Genomic DNA, 17,868 nt, shown 5'->3' with positions numbered 1-17,868 from the left:
CCTATTGGGATGGGGTCCCCTAGTGTTAATTTTGGTGCAAAAGCCCAAGTTTCGGGGTAAAAGCCCAAGTTTTGTTGTATAAATATGTAAAGTCTCTGCAAGTTGTGGTCGTGAAGCACATAATTAGTTAAAGAATCATAAAGGGTTTTAACCTTCTTTATGTAAGTTGAGTCAGCTTTTTGAGGATCTACCCATGGTCTACGGACCATGGGATTGTATAAATAGGTGTGTCCTAGGATGTCTAAGGCAAGTAAGGAAGTAATGAAATTTGTCTATGGGATAAGTCTAAAGAGCTAGCATAGAAGAGTAGGAAGAAAGGCTCTATAGCTGTGTGCGAAGAGGCCTAGAGTAGAGTCTACAGTAGAGTGCGCGGTCCCCTATAGCTGAGTGCGCAAGGAAGTCTTGAGTCTATAAGCTGACCATAATATTAATAAAGAAGATTGTCGTAGAAATACTCGTGTTTATCTCTTTACTTATGTTTTATACGAATGATCTCTATGTTATGATGGGTTTATGAAATAATGATGTATTGATGTGTGCCTTTACACGATTTATACTGTTATATGGATGCAATTAATGTTAATTGTTTATGCGAATATTATCTTCTTGCATGTTAAAGTTATTGAACACTTAGGCCGATCTGAGTAATTGCTGGGTTAAGAGTAATCTTTGAGGTGCATAAGTAGTAGATTAGTCTTTTCAAGGTCCACGGAAGATAGTCATAGAACCTCGAAAAGGTCTAGAGGCTGATTAAATGGAGTTATATCGATAAGCCATAAAGGCTTATCGATCTACACGAAGGAAAATTTAGGGCACAAAACAACATCTTGCTGATCCTTGGGTGCGGAAACTTGGTTCTAGCATCCCCCCATACTGCTTTGGGTGAGACTTCAATCTATGCTCTGAAGATTGATGTCGAAAGGGCAAGTAGTGTAGGGATTTGTTTGGTGCAACTAACTCTAAACCTGGATCAGCACCCACTAAGCCAACAACAAGCTCCAAAATTCAATCTCAAACAAGTGACCTAGGGAAAATCTCCATAACTTTCTCTCCGAGCATCGGATTTTTATTTCATAGAATGTTGTTGAAAGTGCATAAAATTTAGTATTTTTTGTAGCATGATTAGGTCCGAAGGTCGAAACAATGACATGTGGCACTTTGTACAAGTTCCCTCTATTGAGCTTGTTGATAATGAGGTCATTGTGGGAGATTGGGCATAAAACTTTCTTAAAGAATCCAATTTCGGTCTAACTTGTGGGCTTGGAAAGAAGACTCGGAGAGATACCACAAGATGGAAGTTCAGATCTTGTAGATCCAAAATTATAGATATACAATAGTTTCAATATCAAGATCCTCAAAACAAGAAAAGAGGTGTGTAATTTTTTAAAACTTTGCATAATGTTTGTTTCAAAAATCAGTTTAAAGTGACTCAAATGGAATAGAGAAGCATATATATCATTGTTTTATTTCAAAATTCCTCAAAACAAAAAAATGGACACACCTACTAAGAAACCAAAAAGCTCTTATGTGACGAACGTAGAAAGGAATAAATGCAACATGATATATCAAAATTACGAAAGCAAGTGCAACAAATTTCACTCTCATAAAGAGTAACCAAAAATTAATTGGAAGAAATGATGAACATTAATATGGATGGTTTAAAATGGAACACAGAGGCTTTATAATAAAAAGTGGAAGGTTTGAAGGAAGGTTTGACAGTTTCTACAAGAAATGCTTCCTATTGGCGACAAGGCATTCCATGAAATTCATGATGAGAACAAAAGTAAAATTAATCAAGATTTTAGAGACTCTAAATTGTGTTTAAGACCTACCACATTCCAAATATCAATATGAGGAAGTTTTATGGAAAGGATCCCATAACATGGATACTACAAATGGAGCAATATTTTGATTGAAATAATGTGCAACCGTAAAAAATGGTACGTATTGCATCTTTATATTTAGATCCAAATTATTTTGTATGGTATAGATGGATTTATTCTCGTAAACCACTTGTCACCTGGTCATTTTTTATAGAGGAAATCATAGCACCTTATGAGGATACAAAGAGAAACACCTTCTTTATCCAATTGATAAATCTCAAACAAAAGGGTTCAATGGCAAAGCACATTGAAGACTTCCAAAAATTTAATATTAGGGTAATTGATATTCCAGAGTAGCATATGATTGATGTGTTCATAGGGAATTTAAAGGATAAAATCCAACATGAGGTTTGCCTTTGGGAACTTGATTCATTGGAGAAGGCATTCAGGGTGGCAAGAAAAGTTGAAAGAAAAACTATGGCAACAAGGATGTCTACCACTCACAATTATAAATATGGAAGTGTTGTTGCTCCTAGTCTTCCACACCCTACAAGGTTGACACCACAACGATTAGAAGAAGAAAGAGCAAAAGGGATTGGTTATACTTTGATAGAAAAATATAATAAAGGTCATAAATGTTTTGAGAAGAAATTATTCTACATATATTATGAAGAAGAGGAAGAAAAGGAAAAAGAAATATCAAAAGAGGAGGATATACAGCAAGAACCAACCCCAGAGAAAGAGGAAATGAATCTAACCATATCTTGCAATACATTGGCAAGAATTACCACTCCTAAAACTCTAAAGATAGAAGGATATATCAAGAATAAAAAGGTAATAGTTCTGATTGATTTAGGTAGTACCCATAATATTATTCATTGTAAGATATACAAGGAATTGAATTACTTCCTATATCAAGAACCAAAGTGTCAAGTGATGGTTGTAAATGGAGGAACTATAGATCTATAAAGTTCCATAATATCAAGCTAACCATGGTGGAATATGTATTGAATAGTCCAATGGCTTCCACTCCAATGGGTGGTGAGGATGTTGTACTAGGAGTCCAATGTTTACAACCTTTGGGGACGATATTTTTAATTTTCAAGAACTCTTTTTGAATATTTCTTTGGGAAGGAAAGGAAGTTTAACTAAGGAGTATCATAGGGAAACCAGGAAATATAATCAACTCTAGGGGCATGAAAAATCTTCTGAATAAATAGAAATGGGGTGTAATTTCATAATTATGCTCACCAGAGGTTAAAACATTGAAATCGTCTATTTCTCTCAATCTATAAATTTTGGAAAATCATTCCAAGCTATTTGAGACACCCAAAGGCCTCCCACCTATTCATGATCAGGATCATGCTATTCATTTGATTCCAGGAAGTGTTCCTCCAAACATCATACCTTACAAATATCTGTATGCCCAAAAGATTGAAATTAAATGTATGGTCGCAGAAATGCTAGAGGATGATATAATTCAACCTAGTCAAAGTTCTTTCTATTCTCCAGTAATATTGTTGCACAAGAAGAATGGATCATGGCGTATGTGTCCATATTATAGGGAGATCAAAAAGCTCACTATTAAAGATAAAATTCCCATTCCTATCATTGATGAATTGTTGGATGAATTACATGGAGAAATTTACTTCGCAAAGTCGGATCTTCATTCAGGATATCATCAAATTAGAATGGAGACTGAAGATGTTCCGAAAACTACATTCAAAACTCATGAGGGTAATTATGAATTTTTGTTTATGCATTTTTTCCTTACTAATTCACCCTACACATTTCAAGGTTTGATGAAGTCCATTTTCAAACCCTTAGAAAATTTATGTTAGTATTTTCTCATGATATACTAATCTACAATAAGTCTTGGAAGGATCATGTTCGACATGTTGACAGGGTGCTCTAACTATTGGAGGAGAAACAATTATATGAAAAAACCTTCAAATGTTTCTTTGGAGTGGAGGAGTTGGAATATTTGGGTCATATTGTATCTCATGAGGGTGTTAAGGTAGACCCTAACAAAATTAAAGCCATTAAGGAAAGGAAAATCCCCACAACCATAAAGCATCTTCGAGGATTTCTTTGGTTGACAGGGTATTATCACAAGTTTCTTAATAATTATGGGAGAATAGAAGCACCTCTAACAACATTATTGAATAAAGATGCATTTTCTTAGACTATAAAAGTAGCTAAGGCCTTTGAACATCTTAAAGAGGTAATGTGCCACACACCAATCTTAGCTACGCTTGACTTCACAAAAAGTTTTATTGTGGAATGTGATGCCTCAAGAAATGGAATTGGTGCTATTTTAATGAAATAAAGAAGACCCATTTGTTTTCAATTTTTCCAATCAAATGAAAATATTTAAACTTACATAGGAGAAGGAAATGTTGGCAATACTACATGCACTAAAGTAATGGTGACCATGCCTAATGGGAGGACACTTCAAGGTAAAAAAGAATCATGATAGCCTTAAATACTTTTTGGAACAAATATTATCCTCAGAAGGGAAACAAAAATGTGTCACAAATATTTTGCATTATGACTTTGAAATCATCTACAAAAAATGGAAGAAAAATGTTGTTGTAGATGCACTCTCAAGAAAGGATGAGGATGTTTAATAATTTATTTTTTTCCATTTCTATTTTCCAACTTGATTGGATAGTTGAATCAAGGGATGAATAAAAGAATGACGAAGAGGTGTGGACACTCATTCAAATGTTTCACCAATATCCTAGTACATCTAATACATTTAGCTAGAAAAATAATTCATTATGGTACGAAGACTGCTTATATCTTTGAAAAAATTCCCAACTCAAGAAAAAAATTGTTTCAAAATTGCACACCTCCCATTTAGGAGGGAACTCAGGATTTTTAAAAACTGACCACATGGTCAAGAAGGAATTATTTTGGGATGGCGTTAAATGTGATACTCAGAAATTTGTGACAAAATGTTTGGTTTTCCAACAAAATAAAGTTGAGAAAATTAAGACCCTAGGTTTGTTACAACCTTTATCCATTCCAAGTCAGTTTCAGGAGGAGGTATCAATGGATTTTATCATAGATTTACCCAAATATGAAGGAAAGGGTGTCATCATGGTGGTAATTGGTAGAATTACCAAGTGTGCACAATTTTGTATTATCTCATCCTTCTAAATCCAGTACAGTTGCTATTGCATTTATGGAAACAATTCAAAATCTGCATGGAAACCCAAGCATTATTGTAAGTGACAAAGATCCCATTTTCACTGGAAACATTTGAACGTAATTATTTTTTGATCTTGATACTAAATTAGCTGATATCTCATCTTATCATCCTCAATCTAATAGACAAACTGAGATAGTGAACAAATGTTTGGAAGAATATCTTTGTTTCTTTGTATCTGATAAAAAACATAATGGGTCAAGGGGTTACCTCTAGCTGAATGGTGGTATAACACTTCCTTCCATAATACAGTAAAAATGAAAGAATTTATAGCATTTTATGGATATCAGCCACCATCCATCATATCATCTTTAAGATAAAATTCTAAGGTTCAAGTAGTGGGAGATCACATCGAGCATCAACAACAAGTTCTCCAACTCTTAGAGGATAACCCCACCTAGGCGCAGAACCAAATGAAACAATAAGCATATTATTATTCCAGTGAAAGAAGTTTTGATGTAGAAGACTGTGTATTTTTACGGCTACAAACATAGAAACAAATGTCCCTCAAGAAAGCTAAAAATGATAATAAATTATCACCCAAGTACTATGGTCCTTACAAGGTGTTGAAAAATATTGGTACTATGGCATTCAAATTGGAGCTACCTGTATCTTCCCAATTACAACTTGTTTTCCACATTTCATGCTTAAACAAGGTTATCAATGACAAGCTCCCAGTTCAAACAATGTTGCCAGAACTTGAAAAAGAATGAAAAATCATATTTGATCCTGAAGCAGTCACAGAAACAAGAAACCGATCACTAATCAATTAATTTCATAGTATCTCTTTAAGTGGAAAAACTTACCCGCTAAATATTTCACATGTGAGGTTGAAAATTTTATACAAAATCGTATGAAACTACTCGAGCATTGAGGTCAACCGTTTTTTGAAGGAGAGGGGCATGTTATGTCCCTATAATACTAATGCAATCCCCTTATTGTTATTATTAGTGTAGCCCCCTATTGTTATTGTTGTGCCCATGTATCCCCCTTGTTGTTACTGTTGTGCCCTATAAAAATCCACTATTTTTATTGTTTTTTCCTTACATTATTATTGTTATGTAGGCTTTTATTATATTATGATCCCTTACACTCCTATATATACCAAGGAGACCTTATCATTTGTATCATCCAATAATTATTCATTTTTGTAATGCAAAGGAGGTTTCCCTTCGAATAGGCTAATTTTTAAGTAGTTTTTCTATATTTTCTTCTATTTTGTGAGCTAGTTGCATGAAATTCCCCTACTACTAGATAGGAAAATATCATATATGTAATATCCATGTCGCACTACCCTTTCTTCGATATGTGTTTGATGTCACACTATCACTAGTGCGAATAAAGGTATGCCAATCCATTTGTTATTTTCAATTTGGTGGGACATATAAAATTTAAAAAAAAACCACAAACTCTTAGGTGGTATTTGTTTGAATATTAGTTTCACTATCCCTATCGCTCCTCCAGACACAACCACTTGCCTAACGAGTCACTAGAGCATTTAGTCTTATTTTCATTCGAAAACAAGTCAAGTGGCCAGTTCAAGGAGATGGAAATGGGTTTAAGGAAAGCTATGAATTACTTTCCCAATACAAATGGAATAGTGTGTTGGAGATAGTCTCGATTCAACATCATTTATTTGATCTGTTTGTGGGAAAGATGACTAAGCTAGAAATATCCTTCTCCATCATTGGTGATATTATAATGTAAAAAGGAATTAGCACAACTTCAGTGTTCCATATGTTTTATTGTATTATCTCTACTCACATATTTTTAACCAAAAATACATTTGTAGAAGGTCATTGGAGGAAATATAGGTGGTGATATAGTTATATTATTTTTGATAGAAGAAATTTTGTACTATAATATATTTATAAAATTGATGATGATGAATTTCCAAAATCAAATAGAGAGGTCCTGGTGTAACACTAACTCTAGATACATTCAATATCGAGGCTACCTTCCTACACAACTAGTGAGTACAATGGTTGGAATTAATGTATCTCGGTATATGGAAGCATGTCCATCAAATGACTAGTGGTTTAGTGATTGCAAATAGAGAGTTGACGGTGGTCTCCATAAATTATATATTCAAGAGATTTAGTGGAGATAAAACTTACCATGGATGTTGTCTAGTTAGTTTGGAAGTTGTGGATAGGGGGAAGGATCCCTCATTAGTTGTTGAATACATGAGTGGCCTACTAGTGAGGTTATTTGACAACTTGTGAATGTTGTTCGAAAATTGAATTTGAGAGATCCATGATTCAATATTTTAGGTGTGGAAATTAGGAATCCAACTTTCCAACTACACCTTTGTAAAGGTTATGAGATAGCTTGATGGATTTCACTCCACATGATTCTGTAAATGATTAGAGATGTGAGACTTTCCTGGACAAAAATATCAAAGACATGCACTCATTGGGGGGGCTTTTGGAGATTTAATCCCTACTTGTATTATGCATATTGAATGATATTCCTCATCATAAATGAAATTGTTATCTCAGATTGTTGATTGTTAATTAGTTAGATTTGAGCGATTTAGGCCAACTAAAATAACTCCTAATTTAGTGTTTGGTTATGAAAGTTCCTCAACTAATTGATTACATGGTTAAGATAATATTTCAATCTTGGACCAATATTTTATGTATTAATATGTTTGTTTAATATAATGAAAATAGTGTTTTTTTGGTGTTCAATTAACTTTTCTAAATTAGTATCATAGCTCTCAGTTAAATCCCTCTTGGTAATGCCCAAGAATTTGAGAAATGTGAAAGTTATTGTTGTAGGAATAAGTGTACACTAGCATGTGTTGTTTTGAAGTTTTTGTGTGCTCGATGTGAGATGTGGAGATGCATGGAGTGTTTATGGAGACTTAGGACAACACAACATTGTGGAATATGTGTGGATAGATATAACTATGATCATTATTTAAATTTGTAGATAAAGACAAGGGAGCATATAGTGATAACTGCTCACTGAGAGTAGTTTGCAGTGATTTTAATGTATTCCCTTTCCATGCATGATGAGATTTAATATTAGCAGCAACCATCATAACATTCATAGAACCTTTACATTTAATTGCGTTAAGATTATGACCCACCCATCCAAAACGATAAAACCAAAAGAATTACGAGATGATAGAGAATCCATACAATTCAAGATGGGGTCAACCATAAAAATTAAACCTAGGATGCTATCAAATTCATGGATGGAGAGTGTTTCAGTGAATGATTGCTGAATTTTGTATATTTTGTGTAGTCACTGATGGTCCGTGGTAGTGTTTATTTCTGAAACATTGTAGTTTCCTATTCTCTATCAATGTCTAGAGGAATTTTATTGTTGGGGTTGTCACCCATTTTTTAGAAGAATGTAGAACCAAGACAATACATCGAAAGATGGAGGGATTTATGCTATATACTTCTCCCTACAATTGTTTTAGGTAGTACAACTTCAAGGTCATGGAATGCCCCTAATACTAGAGATCAAAATCTCATATATGTATTATCCATGTCACACTACCATTTCTCTGATATGTGTTTAATGTCACACTATCAGTAGTGAGAATAACATTCTAATAGTCCATTGGTTATTTTCAACTAGGTTGTATTTGTCCAAATATTATTTTCACTAGCCCTATCACTCCTCCAAACAACGCCACTTTGATAATGAGTGAATAGAGTGGTCAATCGTATTTTCATTCAATAGAAAACCAAGTGCTTGGTTCAAGGCGATGGTAATGGGTCTCAAGAGAACTATGAATTCTTATCCCACTACAAATAGTGCAATATGTTGGAGGCAATATCTATTAAACATCATTTATTTGATATATTTGTGGGAAAGATGACTGAGCTAGAAATATCCTTCTCTATCATTGATGATATCACAATTTGAAAAGGAATTAGCATAGCTTCAATGTTACATAGGTTCTATTGTATTATTTATACTCACATATTTTTAACTGAACATGAATTTATAGAAGGCCATTGGAGGAACTACAGGTGGTGATATAGTTATATCATTTTTTGATAGAAGAAATTTTGTGTTATAATCTTTTTATAAAATCAATGATGATGAATTTCAAAATTAGATAGATAGGTCTTGGTGTAACATTGACTCTAAATACATTCTATATCTATACTATTTTCCTTTACAACTAGTGTGTACAATAGTTGGAACCCGTGTATCTTGGTAGATGGAAGCACATCCATAAAATGACTAGTGGTTTAGTGATTATAAATAGAGATATGATTTTGGTGTTAAGAAACAATATCTTCAAGAGATCAAGTGGAAATAAAAATCAGAATGGATGGTTGTCTAGCTAGTTTTGAATTCCAAATATTTGTGATTCAGGATTTAAGTTGTGGAACTTTGGAATCAAACATGTCAACTAAACCCTTACGAAGGTTATGAGATAGCTTGATGGAGTTCACTCCACATGATTTCATAGATGATTAGAGATGTAATATTTTTCTAGACAAAAAGATCAAAGAGAAGTATTAGTTAAGGGAGGGTGTTGGAGATTTAACGCCTACTTGTCTTATACATATTGAACGATATTCCTCATCATAAATGTAATTTTTATGTGAATTTGTTGATTTTTAATTAGTTGGATGTGAGATATTTAGTCCAACTAAAATAACTCCTAGTTTAGTGTTTGGTTGAGATACTACCTCAACTAATTGATTACAAGGTTAAGATAATAATTCTATCTTAGACAAATATTTGATGTATTAATATGTGTGTCTAATATAACTCAAATGTTCATTTTGGAGTGCAAGTATCTTTCCTAAATTCGTATTATAGCTTGTAGCTATGGATTAACTCCACCATGGGAGGGCCCAAGAATATAAGAAATGTGAAAGTTTTATGCTGTAAGAATAAGTGTAGACTAGCATTTATTGTTGTTGAAGTTTTTTTGTGCTCAATATATGATGTAGACATGCATGGAGTTTGTACAGATACTTACCCCAATGTAACATTGTGGAATATGTGTGGATATATATAACTATGATAGTTGTTTAAATTTGAAGATAAATACAAGGGAGCATAGAGTGATAACCCTTCACTAAGAGTAGGAATGTGTACCTTTTCACTGATCATAATTGATTCTCTTTTTCATGAACCAATGTGTTTTAATTTTAGGATCAACTATCATAGAATTCGTATACCCTTTACATTTAATCTTGTTTGGATTATGATCCCACCCAACCGAAACACTACAACCAAAAAAATTACGAGTTGATAGTGAACCATACAATTCATGATGTGTTCAACTGTACAAATTGAACATGTGATGCTGTCAAATATGTGGATCGAGAGTTTTTTGGTGAGTGATTCCTTAATTTTATATATTTTGTGTATTCATTGATGGTCTGAGGTGGTGTTTATTTCTCCAATGGTGTATAATCCTAGCCTTTATCAGTGTGCATATGAATTTTATTGTTGGGGATGTCATCCATTTTTCTGAAAAATGTCGAATCAAGCCAATCCATGGGAAGATAGAGGGATTTATGTTATATAATTCTCTTCACTGCCATTTTAGGTAATAGATATTTAAGGTCATGAAATTCCCCGACTATTAGAGATGAAAGTATTGTATATGTAATATCCACGTCGCACTATTTTTTCTCCGATATGTGTTTGACATCACACCATCACTAGCAATAATAAAGTTCTACTAGTCCATTGGTTACTTTTAATTTGGTGGGACACATGGAAATAGAAAAAACATTGCAAACTCTTAGGTAATATTTATTTGAATATTGTTTTCGAGCCCTATTGCTCCTCCAAACACTTCCACTTGGATAATGCATGATTAGAGGAATCAATCATAGTTTCATTCAACAACAAGTCAAGTAACCTGATGAAGGAGATACACAAATGGTTTTAAGGAAATATATGAATTATTGTCCTACTACAAATGGAATAGTGTGTTGGAGACAATCTCGGTTCAACATAATTTATTCGATCTATTTCTGGGGAAGATGACTTAGCTAGAAATATCCTTCTCCATCATTGTTGATATCATAATGTGAAAATGAATTAGCATAAATTAATATTTCCATAGGTTTTGTTGTATTATATATGCTTGAAAATGTTTAACCAAACATCCATTTGTAGAAGGGAATTGGAGGAACTATAGGTGGTGATATAGTTATATTATTTTTTATAGAATCAATTATGTGTTATAATATGTTTACAAAATCGATGATGATGAATTTCCAAAATCAAATAGAGAGGTCGTCGGGTGACACTGACTCAAGATAAATTCAATATCTAGACTTATTTCCTATATAGCTAGTGAGTATAGCGGTTAGAACCTATGTTCTCCATAGAAGGAATAATGGTTTAGTGATTTCAAATAAAGAGCTGATTGTGGTCTCAAGTAACTATATATTGAAGAGATGAATTGGAAACAAAAATCAGCAAGGATGATTGACCATTTCGTTTGGACGTTGTTGATCCAAGGAAGGATATATCATTAATTATTGAAGACATGAGAGTGGTCTGTTAGTGACATTATGTGTTAACTTATGAATGTTATTTTTTAATTGAATTTGAGAGATCCATAATTCAGGATTTCTAGTGTGGAACTTGGGAATCCAACTTGACAAATACCCCTTTACAAAGGTTATGAGACAACATTATTTATTTCACTTGACATTATTTCATAAATGATTAGAGATACAAGAATTTTCTAAAAAAAATGATAAAAGGCAAGTACTCATTAAGAGAGGGAAATGGAGATTTAACTCCCACTTGCATTATGCATATTGAATGATATTCCTTGTCATAAATGTAATTTTCATGTGAGTACATTGATTGTTGATTACTTGGACTTGAGAAATTGTAATGGACAAAGTTTGTCTACTCAAAGGAATGCTCTAATACCAATGTAACGAATAAAGTTTGTATCCGTAGAAAATTCACTTGAGAAGATCTGAAATATATAAATATCCATGATTGGACAATAATATACTATATAAAAATATTTGAATACAAGTGAGATATGAGATGTTTACAAATGAGAATGAGGGCCTAATTATATACCCTAGGTAGGTACCTCTTCACCAATGGTCATGCCCTTTGGGACATACCTCTTCATTAACTAATTACTAATTATTTAATCATCATTTATTGTTTTTATTTTTTAGATTACTTATATTATTATATATATTTTATTCATAACAATGCCATCCTCTTCAAAAATCTTTGTCCTCAAATCTCATTGATGAAATGGTTTGATATATTTTCCTATTTCGAGTATCTCATCACCTCTAAACTTTCATCATTGTTGATATTATACTATATGATTCTTTGAGTAATAGAAAAAAAAATTGAACTGAAATGGATATGACCATCCTAGTTTAATCTTTTTTGGAATCTGTCGATCACCGGAAATTTGTAATGAATGGTTATCAAAGGATTGGATTATGCAAACTTCAACATTCCTTGGAACATAAATTTGTTGTTTCCGCCATCAATGGCTCAAATATGTAGGCTAACTTAGTTTTCTCCTCTTATGATTTAGATGTCAATAAGGAGTTCTTCTGGTTAGACTTTCCCTTATCACGTGTGTGGAAATTTCCTGTTTTACTTCAGATATTGTTGTTCTTGAGTGGGCTATTGAATCATCACATGGAATCTTCATTGTTTGAACTGCAACATCCAAATATGTTTTAACTTCTATTTGTTTCTCATATTCTTGAGTTGTGATATTGACTGGATTGGTTTTTGCTCCTCTTTCTTCCAATTGGACTGAAGACTTCGACACTTATTTGATGATAACTTTTTAAATTTATTTTTAAATGATTTATTATCATCCTTAAGTTTCTTAATTTAAGTGAGTAAACTTTGATTATGGTTTCTGAGACGTAAAAGTTCCACATTTTCTTAGGTAACTTTATTTTGGTATTCAATCTTCTCATCTATTCAACACTTATTTTTTTCTAATCATTTTTTATTAAGGTCCTTTAAGCGTAAATTTTCCTCTTAGTTCTCTCATCAAATTTCATTTATTTTCTTGTTGGAACTTTCCTTTTCTTGTCCTAATTGGTGTTTCTTAGCTTTACATTTTCTAACTTGTGTAAGTAGTTTCTGTTTATGCACCTTCAAGCATGAATTTTCCATGTTTTTGTTGGATATGATTCCCTCAAGCTCTTTTTGCTTCTTTGATAATGTTGGATTCTCTTGAAACATTAGTTTTGAAATATTCTTAAGATATTTTGATGAAGGTATTATTAGCTTTTATTTCGTAGTCATGTCTCAGAGTGTGACCATCTTCTTCTTGTAAGGGAACATCAACAAAAAAAAATTATTTGTTTAATATGAACATAACTAATTCCTTGAACCAAGGTCGATGGAGAATTATGTCAAACTCTTTGTCAAGCATAATTACAACATAGAATAGAGACATGTACTCATAATGATCAACTGTCACTTATAAATTATTAATTTCATATTTGTTTTTGTGAAAAATACCTTTTCGTTCCCCTGTATTTGGCTCTAGAACTAATAGTTAATTTTCCAAGTTAATATTGATGTAATTATCCTCAATATTTGGATCAATAATGATAGTAATCTCTTTCCCTTTGATACACCCTTTTAATGTAAATAATCTAAAATTGACTATTGGAACACCTTTATTGGAGAATCTCCCTTTCTTTAAGTCTAAATTAGATTTCATTTTGCTTCACTTTATAATTTTATGGTAAACCCCCTTATATACACATATTTATTTTTTTGTACTTCAAAACCTCTATAATAATTCATTTAAAGACTTTTTTACTTGATGTTTAATATAGTTGATCTGGTACTATAGTATTATATTTATCTTCTTCTTTTTTTAATCCTTATAAAATTACCTTTTTCAACTAAACTTATATTTTTATAATACAAGTTATTCTCTTGAATGGTCTAAACCTATGGATAAAAAAATGGTCACGTCCTATATTATAGAATCATGCCTTTTTCTTGTACACCCTTGAACCAAAATTTTAGTCCAACAGAAAAATTAAACTCTTAAGCAATCCTCTAGTAGAATGGTGGACAATGAGTTAGTGGTGATGCTAAGAAACTCGATGTCTATGATCATTGTGGCGACACTTACAACAAAATATCTTGACCAGAAAAAACTTTTCTTGGGCAAACAATGGAGTCGGCAGTGTGAAGTGGCAGCAGAATAGGGATAGTGTTGGCCCGACATGAATGCAGGCATAATACTTGAGACGAAAAGGAAGAATGCTTCCGATGAGAAAGCAGATCATTAGTTGGCTACAAAGTGAGAAAAGAACTACGACACGGTCACTATCTGTCGGAAAAATGTGAGGGCATTGTGTTTTGGTGGAAGAGATTTAACGATTGGAAATAGACTCTCATTGTAGAGATATTCACAGTAGTGGTAGCGAATTGATATGATTAAGCGGAAATGAGGGCACAATGCTGTCAGCACTGACTACCTTCTGTTAGTGCTTGCAGATGCTTCAAAAATTGGGTACAACACTCGGTTCAATATCCTAGTAGTGGGGTTCCCCATTTTTTATTTTTTATTTTTATTTTAAGCGACCTTTATTATTATTATTATTCTCCTTTTTTCCTTTTTTTTTTTAATTCTTATTTCTATTATTTTTCTTAAATGTTTGATTTTTTTTTCAATTATCTTTTTCAAATATATGTATTTCAATATCTTTTGTTTTTTTTTCTCTCGATTTTTTTTAATGTAATTTTTTTCTTTTTTTAACTTCTTTCTTATTTTTATTTTTTTATGTATAAGTTTTCTTTTGTTATTTTTTTTTCTATCTCTTTTTTTTTAATGATATATATATATATATATATATATATATATATATATATATATATATATATATATATATATATATATATATATATATATATATATATAACTGAAATAATTTTAATGGCCAAGGGCCTCTAGCGAAATCAGCGATGGAGAACTCCAAAAACTTTTATAGCGAAACACTTTGATTATGATGACAACAAAGTTGACGAAAATTGATGGTGAAAGGTCAATGATTGGAGAACGTGGCACTGATACCAATGTAATGAAGAAAGTTTGTATACGTAGCAAACTTACTTAAGAAGGTTTGAAATATATAAATATCCATGGTGGGAAAACAATATATTATATAATAATATTTGAATACAAGTGAGATATGAGATGTTTACAAATGAGAAAGAGGATCTTCTTATATACCCTAGGCATGTACCTCTTCACCAATGGTCATGTCCATAGGGACATACCTCTTCATTAACTAATTACTAGTTATTTAATCATCATTTATTATTTTTATTGTTTACATTACTTATATTATTTTATATATAATTTATTTATAACAAAAATTTAGTCAAACTAAAATAACTTCCAGTTTGTTGTTTCATTGATATATTTTCTCAACTAATTGATTGTTTGGTTAAGATAATATATATATCCTAAACTAATATCTATAAACTAAACTAATAACTTTTTTTGGTGTGAAAATATTTTTTTCTAGATGAAAGAAAGAATGAATCTAACCAATATAGATCACTCGCTCAAAAAAAAGAAGCTAAAATACACCTATTATGCAATACCTCTTTTAAGGACATGGAAACAAAAATTGATCCAAGATCATGTAAAGAAAAATTGAAAAGAATAGAAATTTATGATGTACAAGATCTAAAATGATAGATATACTAAATGATAAAAATGCATCGGGCATTCTCTTTATGTCTAGTCATCCATTAAAATATAATATATCAATATGTTGGCCCCAAAATAAGGATAATATTTTAATCCATTTTTGTTAATACATGACTACATTCTTTATGAATAGGAAGTTATTATTCTCAGTAATGCTTGGGTGGATGATATTATTCTCATAGTGAGAATAAGGACTATTTTTATTTACATCTTTATAAGAGAAAAAATAAAGATAACATTTATTGAATAAAAGTAGAGTTGGTTAAAATAAATGCATGGATACATTAAAAGTTATCAAATAGTAAATGATTCTTTTATTTTTCAATGAAAGAAAAAAGTGGAGAATTTTACTAATTTTGAACACTCAAGCATAAAACCTACTAGAGATGGTGTGGTGTTCATGAGCCTAATAGAAATATATTAGCATTCAAAGTACTATTTGTGGTTGAAATGAATACATGGATAAATCAAAAGTGATCAAATAGTAAATGATGTCATGCAATGTCAATAAATGAAATAATTGGAGAGGTTGAATAATTTTAAACACATGAGCATAACTCCTATTAAGATGGTGTGGTGCTTATGAATGTATGGCTACATTGAACATGGTCAAATAGTAATTGATGTCTTGTGATCTTAGAAAAATTTAATTGGGAAGGTTTAATAATATTGAACAGTAGAGCATAAAATGTACTAAAGATGGTCTGGTGTTCATGTTCCTAAGAGAAATATCTAAGAACTCAAGAAACTACTTGTTTTTGAAATGAATACATGGATACAACAAAAGTGATCAAAGAGTAAATGATATCTTGCCATGTCAGTGACAAAAAATAAAGGGAGAGCTTGACTATTTTGGATGCTTAAGAATATCAACCACTAATTATGGTGTGGCATTCATAATCCTAAGAAAAATATCTAAACACTCAAAAAAATATTTGTGGTTGAAATGAATACAATGGCTAAAAAAAATGATAAAATAGTAAATACATCTTGCTATGTCAAAAATGATATAAGGGGAAAGCTTGATTGATTTTGAATGCCCACACATAACAGCTCCTAAGATGTGGTGGTGCTCAATACCATAAGGAAAATATCTAACCACTCAAAACATTATTTATATTTGAATGAATACATGGCTATATCAAAATTTGTTATCTAGTAGATGATTTCATTTTGTGCTACTGAGAAAAAAGGGGAGAGGTTGACTATTTTGGATACTTAAGAAGATTTAGCTACTAAGGATGGGGTGGCGTTCATGATGTTACAAAAAAAATATAGGTTCTGAAAACAAAATTTGTGGTTGCAATAAATAGATCGATGCCTCAAAAGTATAACCACCCCCTCCCACATGTACCCAATTTCACCGACTTTCCAGGGTAAACATGAGATGAAGAGTTACTATGCAATGACCCAACCTCCAAGCTACAATCAAGGAAGTGGGGCCTACAAATGAACACAATTGACAACTCATAACATCCCTCTAGGCCACAAGACACTTAGGGGCTAAAGAACGACCCCCAGGTGACCAAACCCTGAGCGGGGAATATTTTTCACAAACCCAGACTCCCAAATGAATACATGAAAAAGCCTGCGTGTAGTTTTAGGCCTCCAACTACATGCACAACACTTCCTACATGTAGTTGTAACCCAATTTTCCTAGTTCAAAGGGTTCGGTCCCGAGATCTAAGCCACAATTTTAGGTCACCCTTCAGACCACTACCTAGAACTACCTGAGACTTTACATAATCATACATGACATGAAAATAAGGCTAAACATTGAAACTCGAATAAAAATTTGACCTAGACTAGCCAGAAAATTCTATACATTTCGTCAAACACATGGAAACAGATGTAAGATACATGTCATGAATGCATAACTAATCATAATAGCCTGAGATTCATCTGAGTATCACCAAGAAGGCCTTATTCCCTCTACACATAGCTACAACAACACTTATTAGTCCATACATCCATCAACCAATCAATATCTAAACCATTCATTACAAGAGCCATAAATAACATACATCATGTAACAAAATATAACTAGTAAATAACTAGCATAGGAGCCATGATGACTCAACCTTCATATCACCAAAAAAACTGATACAAATATAAATGAATCACAATAGAATAAT

The sequence above is a fragment of the Pinus tabuliformis genome, chromosome 8 (assembly GCF_031772625.1).
Source record: "Pinus tabuliformis cultivar Carrire ecotype Pingquan chromosome 8, CPIR1, whole genome shotgun sequence".
In the NCBI taxonomy this organism is placed as follows: Eukaryota; Viridiplantae; Streptophyta; class Pinopsida; order Pinales; family Pinaceae; genus Pinus; species Pinus tabuliformis.
This window is presented reverse-complemented; position numbering follows the sequence as displayed.